Below are 11,870 nucleotides of genomic sequence, written 5' to 3'. Positions count from 1 at the left end.
CTGATTGGGGGTTAGGGCTTCAACATGAATTTTGGGGAACACAATTCAGTCCATTGCAAGTACCCACTCTGTGCCAGGCACAGCTCTAGATAATTGAAATGTATCAGTGAATGAAACAGATTAAAAACTTTGCATTTAGGGACTTACATCTGTGTATGTGTGTACGTATGTGTGTGTGTGTGTTGCAGGGGGGTGAGGGGCAGAAATACAAACAGACATAATAAACAAATAAGCTATTTTAGAAAATAAGAACTGTTAAGAGAAAAAAAAAATAGACCTATGAGTAAGGGAGACGGTGTGGGACTGCTCTGTAGTTGAAAGCGTGGTCAGGGAGGGCTCACCGAGAAGGCAATATTCTAGCAGAGATGTCAAGGAGGGGAGGGTGGTCACCACATAGCTCTCTGGGGAAGAGTGTCCCAGGGAGAGGAAACATCCTATGATAAGGCCCTAAGGTGGGGCAGACCTGGGGTATTTTAGTAAGGAGGCCAGCATGGCTGAGAGGAGTGGGTGACCAGGATATCAAGAGAATAATCAGAAAGGTAATGGGGGCAGGACTGTATCATCTTCATTGGCCATGTGAGAATTTGGGCATTTCCTCTGACCAATCTGGAGCTCATGGAAGGCTATGTGATGAGGAATGATGTGCCCTAATGCTTTAGAAGGATCCTTCTGGCTGCTGCATTGAGACAGAGAGTGCATGATTCATGGGCACCACTGTCCGTCCTGCAGCCACTCCCCAAATGAAGGGGAAGAACACACTCCTTGACTCTGCAAATGTTTGGATTGTCATGGGATTCTGGGCTCTCCTTCAGGCTTGGGGGCTCAGGCCCACACTGCTTCTGTGGGGATGCTTATCCTGCTCCACATTTCCTGGAGGAGATCAGGTCCTATGCTATGCAAGTGAGACTGCATAGTTTGCCCTCATCCTCCATGGATTCAGAGGCTGGCGTTGCCTCAGAAGCAAACAGATCTTCCTGCTGGGTCCTCACTTGATCACAGTAGTCTTTATACTAAAGTATACTTTGTGCTGAAATTACTGGGTTTTTGGTCTGTTTTCCAAACTGACTCTGCAGAAATGGAAACTTCCTCATTTTTATTTTAATCTCAAGCACCCAGCAGAGTGTCTTACATGACTAGAGTTTCATTATATGTTTGATAAGTGAAAGAATGAATAAACAGGACCTATCTTCATCTTCTCAAGTTCTTATAACAAAATACCATAGACCAGGTGGCTTAAACAATAGAAATTTAAGTTCTGGAGGCTTAGAAATCCAAGATCAAGGTGGCAATAAGGTAAGTTTTAGTCTGAGGCTTCCTCAGTGTCACCTTGTGGGTGACACTGGCTTGCTGTGTGCTCACATGACCTCTTCTTTGTACCTGTGAGGAAAGAGCAAGCTCTCTGGTGTCTCTTTTTATAAGGGCACTAATCCCATCATGAGGTCCCCACCCCCATGACCTCATCTTACCCATCTCAAAATCTCATCACTTGGAGTTAAGGCTACAGCATATAAATTTTGGGGGGACACAATTCAGTCCATGGCAGGGCCAATGGGTGGACATTACAGGAAATTTCAGCCTATTTATAAATAAGTTCTAGCAGTCAGAGCTGTCCAACAATGGAAGAGGCTACCTCCTAAAAATAGAGAATGCCCCATCACTAGGAGGTCCAAGCAAGACTAGATAACTGTTTGGAAGAACATTAAAGACAATCCAGTGAAGGCTGAATTAGGTCCCCAGGAACACCATTCACTAATAATGATCTTGTATAACCTCCATTTTAAGGATGCAGCAAAAATATAACGTTTCATCTGTGTGTTCAGAGGGGAGCTTCAAGTGTTTGGAATAACATTTTTGGTAGTAAGGATTGGGGGTAATATTAATTCCACTTCTACTCATACTGAAGTTTCAGACCATTTAAGAACACAACCAGAATAAGAGAGATGGAGTTAAAAAAAATTAGTATAAAGCTGATTGGAGGAACTAACTTAGATGTCTATCCATACTGGCTCCCTAATTCCTCCCCCTCTGAACTGTACTTCCCCACCCAGTTCTGGCAGAGGTGGATGGACAATCACAGATCCCTCTGGTAGACTCCAACAAGAGAGAACTCAGAAGGGCAGATCTAAGTGCTGGAGTCCTTCCTCATTTCATCTGCTCCTTGAGAAGCAGTTAGGGGCTGGACAAGGGTTTGTACTTTTCCCTCCTTGGGAATAAAATGGGAATTCATTCCCCTCAATGAAAAGTTGAGGATGAGGAATCAGTGTACTGCCCCTAAGAATTGTGAATGCAACTAGATAGCAAATCAGGCCCTAAAAAATGGGTCCTTTGCTGGCCCCCCTTTCCTGAGGCAGCCAAGTCCTGTGAAGGGTTAAAAGCAAGAGCTGTGCTTCTGTTTGACAGGGAAGAAAAGACTCCTACAGCTGAAGCTTTTACTCTAAGACACAATAAAAGACACTGACATGCTGTGTAAGCATTGTTCCTGGCTGTAGTTATTCCAATTATTTTTTACGTTTTCTCCTTAAATGAGAAACATATCAGACACTAACTCAAACACGGAGATACCTATTTATGCTTCAGAACAAACAGTTTAAGGGCATTATATACAGATGTCTAAATATTTAGAAGTGTCTGTTTATGGGAGCGAAATGAAAAGTACCTGTTTTCATTTGAAGGATTTTATGTGAAATTCGCATGTAAAAAAAGGCAGCCCCAGGGGCAAAGGGGTGTTAGGGATGAGAAGTGTGTGCGCAGGTGTGGAGCCAGGGGAGGGGAAGAAGGGGGGTCTGTAGGGTGGGGCTGCCCTCAGCTGCCACATGTCCTACCCTGACCAGGAGTGGGAGGGAACCAGCAAACTAAGGCTGGGGTGATGCTTCTTTTTAGGACAGGGCCATAAATAAATGCCTTGAAGACATCAGGGTGTTTTCAATGACCCAACTCACAACGTTATCTTCTTCTCAGACACTCTTCTTAGCCCCAGAGGGACATTTAAAGAGAAATAGCCTTCTGGCCGCTTTAGAAGAGTGCAGTAAACTGGGGGATTATTAAATGTTCCCAAAGCTGGGGCATCATGGGAGCTCAGATGGAAGAGCTGAGAGACAGTCTGACACGTTATCTCACATGGAGGCAGATTTCAGCTCAATTTAAGGGCGACGATAATGTGTGAAGAAGAAGATGTGCATGGTTTTGTGAGGTATTCTAAAATAGGATGGCCTTTTATCAGAGGAGTCATGGAGGACTGGCTGGATTGCATTGTGGCTCTGTTCCTCTCAGTTCCAAGATTCTGAGATTGCGTGATTCAGATTAGTCCAGGCCGCCCTCTCTTCTTCCGTGACTTTGTTTCTTGGGGCATCTTGCCAGCCTGGGGCCTCCCTGAACTGGGGGTCCTCAGCAGCTAACTGGATCTGGGTGTAGCTGAAACAGCCAGAGCTGTGTGTTGGGCAAAGGAGCTATGCTCCCTGTGCTGTCTGCCTCTTGGTGTCCCTCTGAAGCCCTCACTGGTCCCATGTCTGAAATTCTACACTCCCTCTGAAGGGACCTTCCTCTTGCTTGATGTAGGGAATAGCCTCAGACTTCTCAACTTCTCCAGATGGGGCAGGATCTTACATTGAGGGTTCTTAGCAGAATCGTTTGTTGCAGGGTCTTGTGAGGACGGAGACCTGTAGCACAGGGATGGAACAGGATTTCTGGGCTTTCTCCCTTTCTGTGGCCCATCTCAGGATTCCGCAATGAGGTAGGGCTGCTAACCAGGATGTTAGAGAGAAGTGGGGAAGTGCTGAGTTCCACCAAAGCCTCACTCAGTCTCCTCCCCTCAACCAGTCCAGCATCATGGTTTTGGGAAGGGCAAGTGGTACACAGTTGGGCCCTAGAGACACAGTATAAATGGCTGGGGTACCTTACCAGGAGATGCCAGTACGGGCAGGACCTAAGGACTAGGGTCCCAGAACTCACCAGATGGGGACATGCCTCACCATTGGCAGATCCATCCACACAAGCCTTGTGCCAGAAGGGACTGGCCAAAATAGTGGAGGCAGGAAGATAGTCGGAGGTTGGGAATTGGGGGTGGTGTGACGCAGGAGGGCTTAGGCTGCGAGTTAGGATCAGCAAGAGGTGCTGAATAGATTGAGTGGAGAATAAGAGAGACGAAAATGAGGTTTCAGTCTGAAATATCAAATGCTGTGTTCACTCTGGTTCCCTTATCCTTTGGAAGGTGAGTTCTCAGGCTGGGCATTCATCCTTCCATTTATTCATTCAATATTTTTTCAGTGGCATGTAGAAGATAGGCCCTATCTCTATTTTGGAATGAACTCCCTGTCTTCAAAGATCTGAGTGTTTAGTGGTGGTCGCATTCACCAAGTCCTAGTGGGTACTTTATACTCTCCTTCTCAAAGTCAGAGGTGGCAGCCATCTGGGAGCAGGCCCAGAGACCAGCTGGGTCCCAGGGGCAGAACTGTAGTAACAGGAGAAAGGACTGGCAAAAACAAAGCTAAATCCCTCTTTAGAGGAACCTAGTGACTAGAGAAGCTACCAGAACTTGGGACCAAACAGACCGGTCCTGTCCAGACAGCACCTAGCAAGAGGGCCTAGCTCAGGACCTGGGGAGGTGCTCTAGCTAGTGGGAAGTGTGAGGGAGGCATCCCAGAAGCATGGGGGTAAAACAGACCACCTCCCAGGTCAGGCCAGTGGAGAGGCGACCCAGGAAAAATAGTGGAGTCCTGCACTCAGTGCTGGGAAAATGACTCACACACGAGGCCAATAAACAGGGTGAATCAACATTAAGCTCTGCTGGACTAGATCCTGAAGATGCCTGAGGACTTCCTGCCCCGGTCAGATTTGGTTTGGACCCGAGGCAGGGCCAGGGCTGCAGGTGGGAACAGTATCAGCCCCAGCTGTTGGTCCTTCTGGCCTCTTTCTCATTCAGGGAATTGGCCACATACACTGTCAACTACTGTTCATAGGGAGATTGAATTCAACTGACATTTACTTTGTGCTTGTCCTCGCTCCCAGACACAGAGACAAAAAAGACAGCCTCTGCCCTGGAAGAGGCAACAGCTCGTGGGAGAACAGGCCTCCTAAACAGCCAATTGCAAGGCAACGTGGTGAGGGCCTGATGAATTTGGATGAAGACCTTGGGAGGCACACAGGGAGAACATGGATCTGCTTGGAGCAGGCACCCAATCAATACTTACTGAATGAATTAGCAATGCATTATCAGTGTTATTATTATCATCATATTTATTTTTATTTCGGGGCTGGGGATTAAGAAGGGTATCATTAAAAAGGTGAAAATTTGATCCAGGCTTTGAACCATAAGTAAGTGAAGAAGACAAGCCCAGGCAGAGGGAATACCTCACACAGTGGGCTTGGAAACAGGTGAACTGTTAAGTGTGAGAAGGCCGGAGAGCGTGGGTGTAGTCATATAGAGCACTGAGTCTTGAAGACAGTACTAGTCAGTTTTGCTGTGTAACGAACAAGTACAGAATCACAGAACATAAAAAATAATCATTGATTTCTCGCACATGCATCTTTAGGTCATTGTAATGGCTCTTCTTCAGGCTTGGGGGCAAGTTCAGGTCTGTACCATACATCTCACTGTGGGTCCAGGACAGAAGGTAGCAGCTATCAGGGCTGTGTTCTTCTTATGGAGGGGGTTGGAACCTCTCAGAGTAGCAATAAGAAACACAGGATACTTCTCAAAGCTTGGGCTCAGAACTTAAACACTGTCACTTCTACCAAAGCAGGTCACATAGCCATACCCAACATGAATAGGCAGAAAGAGCTCTTTCCCATAGGAGGTGGTGGGCGGAGTGAGTTAATAGTTGTTTAAAAATTCTGTAACCTATCACAAGTACCATGCAATTTTGTTTTGATTCTAGAGAAAATGGGGTGGGGGGGGCTGTTGCTGGCTCATCTTTTTAGGTGGGATAATTTCATTTGAATAGGAGTGTCCAGGAACACTTGCCATAACACAAAGGGACACTTTGTTCACACCTGGACATAGTTAACATGTTCCACTTTGTTTACATGTTGGAGTTCCTGAAGGGCAGGAGCTGTGATTCATTTACCTCTGTAGCCTCAGCACCCAGCACAGCTCCCAGCACAGAGTAAGTGCTCACAATGTTCGCTGAATGGATAAATGACCTCACATTGTCCTCAATGTGTGGTTAAAATTTAATAGGGAATGCATGTTTCTCTGCCCCCACTGACAGTTCAAGGTAAGTGTGTGGTGAGGAGTAAAGAGCAGGGATGATCTGCTTGAAGGTGGGAACGAAACTGCTAAGCAGGAAAACCAACAGCAGCAGGAAGCAGGTGGCCCAAACCCCAGCTGCTATGGTCAAGAGGCCATTTGCTAATGAGAGCCAAGAAGGACCTCTGCATAATGGACTTCTTCCAGGTAACCGTCAGCTTGAAGAGTACAGATTTCTAATGATAATGGCTAACATACATTGAGGGCCTCCCACATGCCTGGCACAATCTTAAAACATTTTGTATATTATTTCATTTAACTGAATCCTCCGTTGCACCAGTTATTAATGGGGGACATCACTGAAGAGAACAGTAGTCTGCTTCCATTGTTTTGGAGTTGCATTTTCATGTACTGGTTCCGTGGCAAACAAGGACAGAAGAGGCTCAAGCAATGTAAATACAACTGAGCAGTGTAAGCACAGCTGATGAAGTCAGGAAAATGATGAAGGCAAAGTAAGCTTGAGCAATTGCAGATGAAAGACTGAGAACAAACTGCAAAGAGCTTCAGCTCTCAGACAAAAACACAATCAAGTCAACAGACAACAGAGGATGAGGATAAAAGAATGGACAACAAGATCCCTCTCGTTCACGTTTGATACAGAATTCCAACAATGTTCTGGCGAGAGGAGACAAGAGCCCAGGAACCCGCTGCGGCAGTACATCTGCTCTCCAGACCGTCAAGGGCAGGGATGTCCTGCTCACAGCTGTTGCCGCAGAGCATAGCACTGTGCTTGGCACATGGTACGAACTCAATACACTTCCAGGATCTGAACTCTGGCCTGTCATCGTGTGGAAGGGGCTTAAACAAATTCACCAGTGTAGGGGAGCAAAACTTGCCACCCCAACATCTTTAGCATATGGATTATTTCAGGCTGAAAACAATCAAGGCCCGAAAGGCTCAGGACAAAACTTTGACCTCCTTCACTAACTGCCTAGTCGAATTTAGATAGAGGGAATTTTTCTATCCCTGGAAAAGAGCTATCAGCAGAGATATCTGCAAAAACTATGGGCTAAGTGTGGTGGGGGACATTCAGCGGGCCCTAGAGATCACCATCCACTCTGTGCCCCACTGTCTCTGCAAGGCCCAGCAAACATTTACTTGCCAAACATTTGCTTTCCATGTCCATGTGAATTTCCTTTCTCTCCTTTGAAGTCCCAAACCACTATCCCCAACATCCTTTTTTTTTTTTTTCTTTTTTTTTTTGTCTTTACCTGAAGATGGTATTTAAGGTAAGGGCTTTGACTGTTTTGATGAGTTACTCAGTTCTCCTGGGTCTCCTCCATGTATACATGTTATTAAACTTTTAATTTTCTCCTGTTAATCTGTCTCATGTCAGTTTAATTCTTAGACCAGCCAAGAAAGCCTAGAAGGGTAGAGGAAAATGTCTTCCTCCCCAACACCAGCCTCTCAACTAAGTTTCTGTAGACAATGCCTCTTCCTGCCCGACTCTGGGAGACTTCTCAGTGATGGACGCACCATCACCCCAAAAAGGCTTAGAGAACTACTTTTCTGTTCTCTCTTTCAATATCAGAACATAACCCCTCCTCCAGACCTCCACTTGCCCCTCACTTCTGGCCCAAGGTCCTGGCCTCCAGGAACTAGCCAGATGGCAAAAGGCCATTGAGGAAAGGCTTCTCGTGCTCTGAGTAGCGCTAGACCAGGAGGACTTACCTCTGAGGGCTGTTGTGAGAATGACACGAGGAAATGCAAAGCTGGTTCTTTGTCTTCCAATGTGAGAAATGCATGAGTGCTCAGTCCATCACCAAAGCTACTGGGAATATAGAAGATGGTGCAAACATGTTTTAACTGTTCTCCTTAGGTCCTCTTCTAGTTCTGTCAAGTTCACCTTGAATGGAGCTCCTCAGATCTCTCCCTCCACCTTGCTCTCCCTTCTTTCTTATCCTGTCTCTGAAGAATCTGGGCTTTATCACTGTGCTCCAGTCTGCAAATTCTGTTCCAAGTTATTACCCCTTGAGTCTAAGTTGGCAAATTCTATTTATTTTTTAAATGTAAACACACAAGGAACTTATTAGACTTTATCAGGTAGCTCATACTTTGAGGAGGATAGAGATCAAGGAGGCTTAAGTAGGAAGCAAGAGATGGCTGGTACAGCCCAGACCCTGCCCAGGAATGGTTGGCTTAGAACACCACTGCTGAGGCCACTGTCTCAGGACACTTGGGCACTGCTGGACACTTCCTCCAGGCTGCAGGCCCTGGATACCCACTGCTGCAGCTGGAAGTGATCTCTGAAGGCAAGTCCTTTTGTCCTTTTCATCTCATAATTTTCAGAGACGCTTACATGAGGCTGACAAACTTCCCAAATAGGGGTCATCTTGTTAGGAATATCTTAATGTTTCAAAGTGCCAAAGAACAACTTTCTCCCAGATGGGTATGTGGACGGTGGTAGTAGGCAAGACAAAAGGGATGAAGAGGGTGGAGTATTTGGTTCTCCTGCTTGCATAAAGCATCCATCACACAGAAGGGCGCCAATAGATAAAAATTTATTTCTTCCTTTACGACCTATGCTGAATGACTTCCCTGGGGGAAATTTGCCCTGTGGGTTTTGAGTTTTGACCACACTGATCTATCCTTAGCAGATGAGGCTGGTTGTATTAAGCAAGCTGAGGACAACCTTACATTTAAATTGCCTTTGCTCCTTGGAGCTGAATGTTAGGAAATATTATGGAGGAAGATATCGGGCAACATCAAAGAGGGGAAGACGAAAATTGCTCCATGATTGTTGTGATGGCGAAGTTGTGGTGACAGAAGGCCAGCACTTCAGCCAGTCCCAACAATGCCCCTCATTCCTTTATCCATTCATTCACTACATGTATTTGAATATCTACTATGTGCAAGCTACCCTGAAAAGTCCCAAAAATATAAATCAGTTATATTATGGGTCCTCTAGTGGAAGAGTTAAGGGGATAAATCACCAAGGACTGTTATTACGGCAGAGGCAGCTCCAGAGAATTATGCATGCACAAAGAAAAGGGTGTGGGATTTGGGATAGTCTTCAGAGAAGGGGTGCTATTGGACCCCGTTTAAACATGTGCCCATTCAAGAGTCTCACAAGAGTATGAGTTGCATTCCGAGTAGAAGGCAGAGCATTAATAGGAGCAGAGAGGGGTATAAGTGTCATGTCTGGGGAACTCTAAGTAGTTCTATTTGGTTGCATGCTTGCATGCATGGTCCCTACATGGAGGCAGAACAGGGGGCAAGACTTGACAGAAAGAGGCAGAGCCGCCCTATAACTTAGGCCGGTCACGTGCCACTTCTGACTCTCAGCCAGTTCATTTATATAATCAGACTAGAGGCCCTGGCTCCCCTTCCCCCAATTCCTAGGGCTTCGCTTTACAATTATAAAGGGGAACCGGAAGGGGACTTCAAGGTCATCTAGTCCTGAGATTTTCAAACTGTGTTCTTAGTGCTTCTAGCAGGACCTGGGGGTCAGCTGACTAAAGAAGGGGCCTCGAGGTTCCCCAAGTAGACAGAGACCCCCAACTCTAGCTTCAGGCAGAGCAGCTGCGCTTTGCTTTGAGCGTTGGGTTTCCGGGGGTAAATTGAGGGGAAAAAGGTGAGGTTCTGCTGCTAAAAGGTGAAGTCTGAAAATCACTGGATGAGTCCAACCCTTCTATTTTGTAGATGAGGAAAACTGAGAGGCAGGAAAGGCAAGGAAATGACTTGTGGGGATGCAGTGAGACAGGCAGTGGGCTTTGCAAAGAGAAGAGTTTCACAGTATTGAAGTCACAGCCTCTCATGCTCAGCTTCTCAGGCTCCAGCCAAAAAGATCTTCCACAACACTTAAAAGACAAAAGATCAAAGTGGAAAAACAAATGGTAATGCCCCCAACCCTGATGCCCACCTGCTGGGCCCAAGAGGTTCAAAGCTTGCAGACCAGGGAGGAGAAGGCCAGCCCTGCTCCCATCACCTGGGCTCCCTGCTGCTTCGCTGACCCCGACTCCAGCCCCTCCATCCACGTGGCGTTCCAGAGCCACTCAGGTCTCCTGACATGCTTGGACCAAGAAGGCTCCCAGAGGGCTCTGTCCTGAATCGTGCCCTTAGCTTGGGGACTGTGTGTGTGCCCAGGGTTAACTGGGGTGGATCACTCTTCCATCTGTTCAGAACATGTTTACAAGGTGTAGGCAGAGAAAAGGACTGGAAAGTACACACACTTCAAACTGCTGAAGAATTGTGTTGAAGTGTTCTGTGTGTTTTTAGGCAACCCACTCTAGTTTTCTGGGTCTCAGCTTTCCACTTTTAGAAATGAGCAGCTGGAGGAGTTATTTCCAAGGTCCTTATTGGCTGACGAATGCAGCCCAGCCTTGTTCTTTTCTATTCTCTTAAAGCATTCTTTGAAGAGAGTTTTCCCATGAGGAAAGTGCTTCAGAGAGGAAAATATGTCAGGTATGTGTTCCCCATGGTTATCTTTAGGACCGTTTGGAGCACAAGAAATTGTAAGAGATGGAAAGGGCAAGAGGAAGGGTCATGCTGAGTCTGTAGTGAGAATCCGATGCTCTGTTTGAAGAGTGAAAAGGACCACTGTGCAGGGAGCTGGGCTCTGAGCCCCTGAGGGAAGTCTGAGAGCCCCAGAGATGACTTGATCTGCTCAGGGTTCTAATTCACCCCGTCCAGCCCCTGGCAACTGACTCCATTGGACTAGGGTGAAATTAGAGTAGGGATGCATCCCAAGCTTAAGCAGCAACAAGTGCAAAGTGAAAATTAGTGAGAGGTCATCATCTGTGTGCCTTGTGCTTTTTGTAATTCTTGCTTTGGACGTTTTCTTTCAATGCTCATAAAAAATGCAGGTAAGTCACTTTTACACTGTTATTTTAAAGAGCCTCCACCAGGCAGGGTTGATGTACACCGGGTCTACACAGATAGTGACAAATGGATTGTTTATACCCAGTTTCTGATCGGGTTAGCCAGTCCTATGTAATACTGGATTTTTACATATTTGTAATGTCCCCCAAACTTCCAGGACTTTTTACTTGGGGTGTTGGAGCAGGAGAGTAACAGAGAGACAAAACCCCTCAGGAAGTCTTCTCTTACTACACCCAAATTTACTAAGCACCTACCATGTGTCAGATCTTTAGACATGGTGCCTGCAGTCCCTAAACATCAGGTCTTCTACAATGTAATGCTGTTGGTAAGGAACTGTGATTCCCCAGCGTTATCAAATCCTGTAAAGGGCTCAGTGAGCAAAAAGTCTGCAGAACAAACCGGATCAAGTCCTAGAGTTCCTTATGCTGTACTAATGTTCCTCCCCACTGCCTTCTGGGTGGAGCCCACCTGGGCTCTATTCCACCAAAATGTTTGCAATTCCCTGAAAGGGAAGGGAATTACAATAACAGGGAATAATAGAATCCTCCTAACCTTTGTTTATCCAGAATTCCCTTCATCACTCATCTTTTGGGAGGAAGTTACCTTCTCTTTGAAGTTTTTGTTTTCAGATCTTTATTTAGAATTGACTTCAATCTTTTTTGTGCTTCTACCACATTTTTACGTCGCTATTACAATCTCCATAACGCTCTTCTACATTTATCTGTTTAAAATGTCTTCCCAATCAGTCTAGGTCTCCTATAAGAAGGGACCAAATATGATTGTCTTTGCCTTCCCGGTGCCTAAG

The sequence above is a fragment of the Eschrichtius robustus genome, chromosome 11 (assembly GCF_028021215.1).
Source record: "Eschrichtius robustus isolate mEscRob2 chromosome 11, mEscRob2.pri, whole genome shotgun sequence".
Lineage (NCBI taxonomy): Eukaryota > Metazoa > Chordata > Mammalia > Artiodactyla > Eschrichtiidae > Eschrichtius > Eschrichtius robustus.
The sequence above is the reverse complement of the archived record's forward strand: the minus strand, read 5'-3'. Positions refer to the sequence as shown.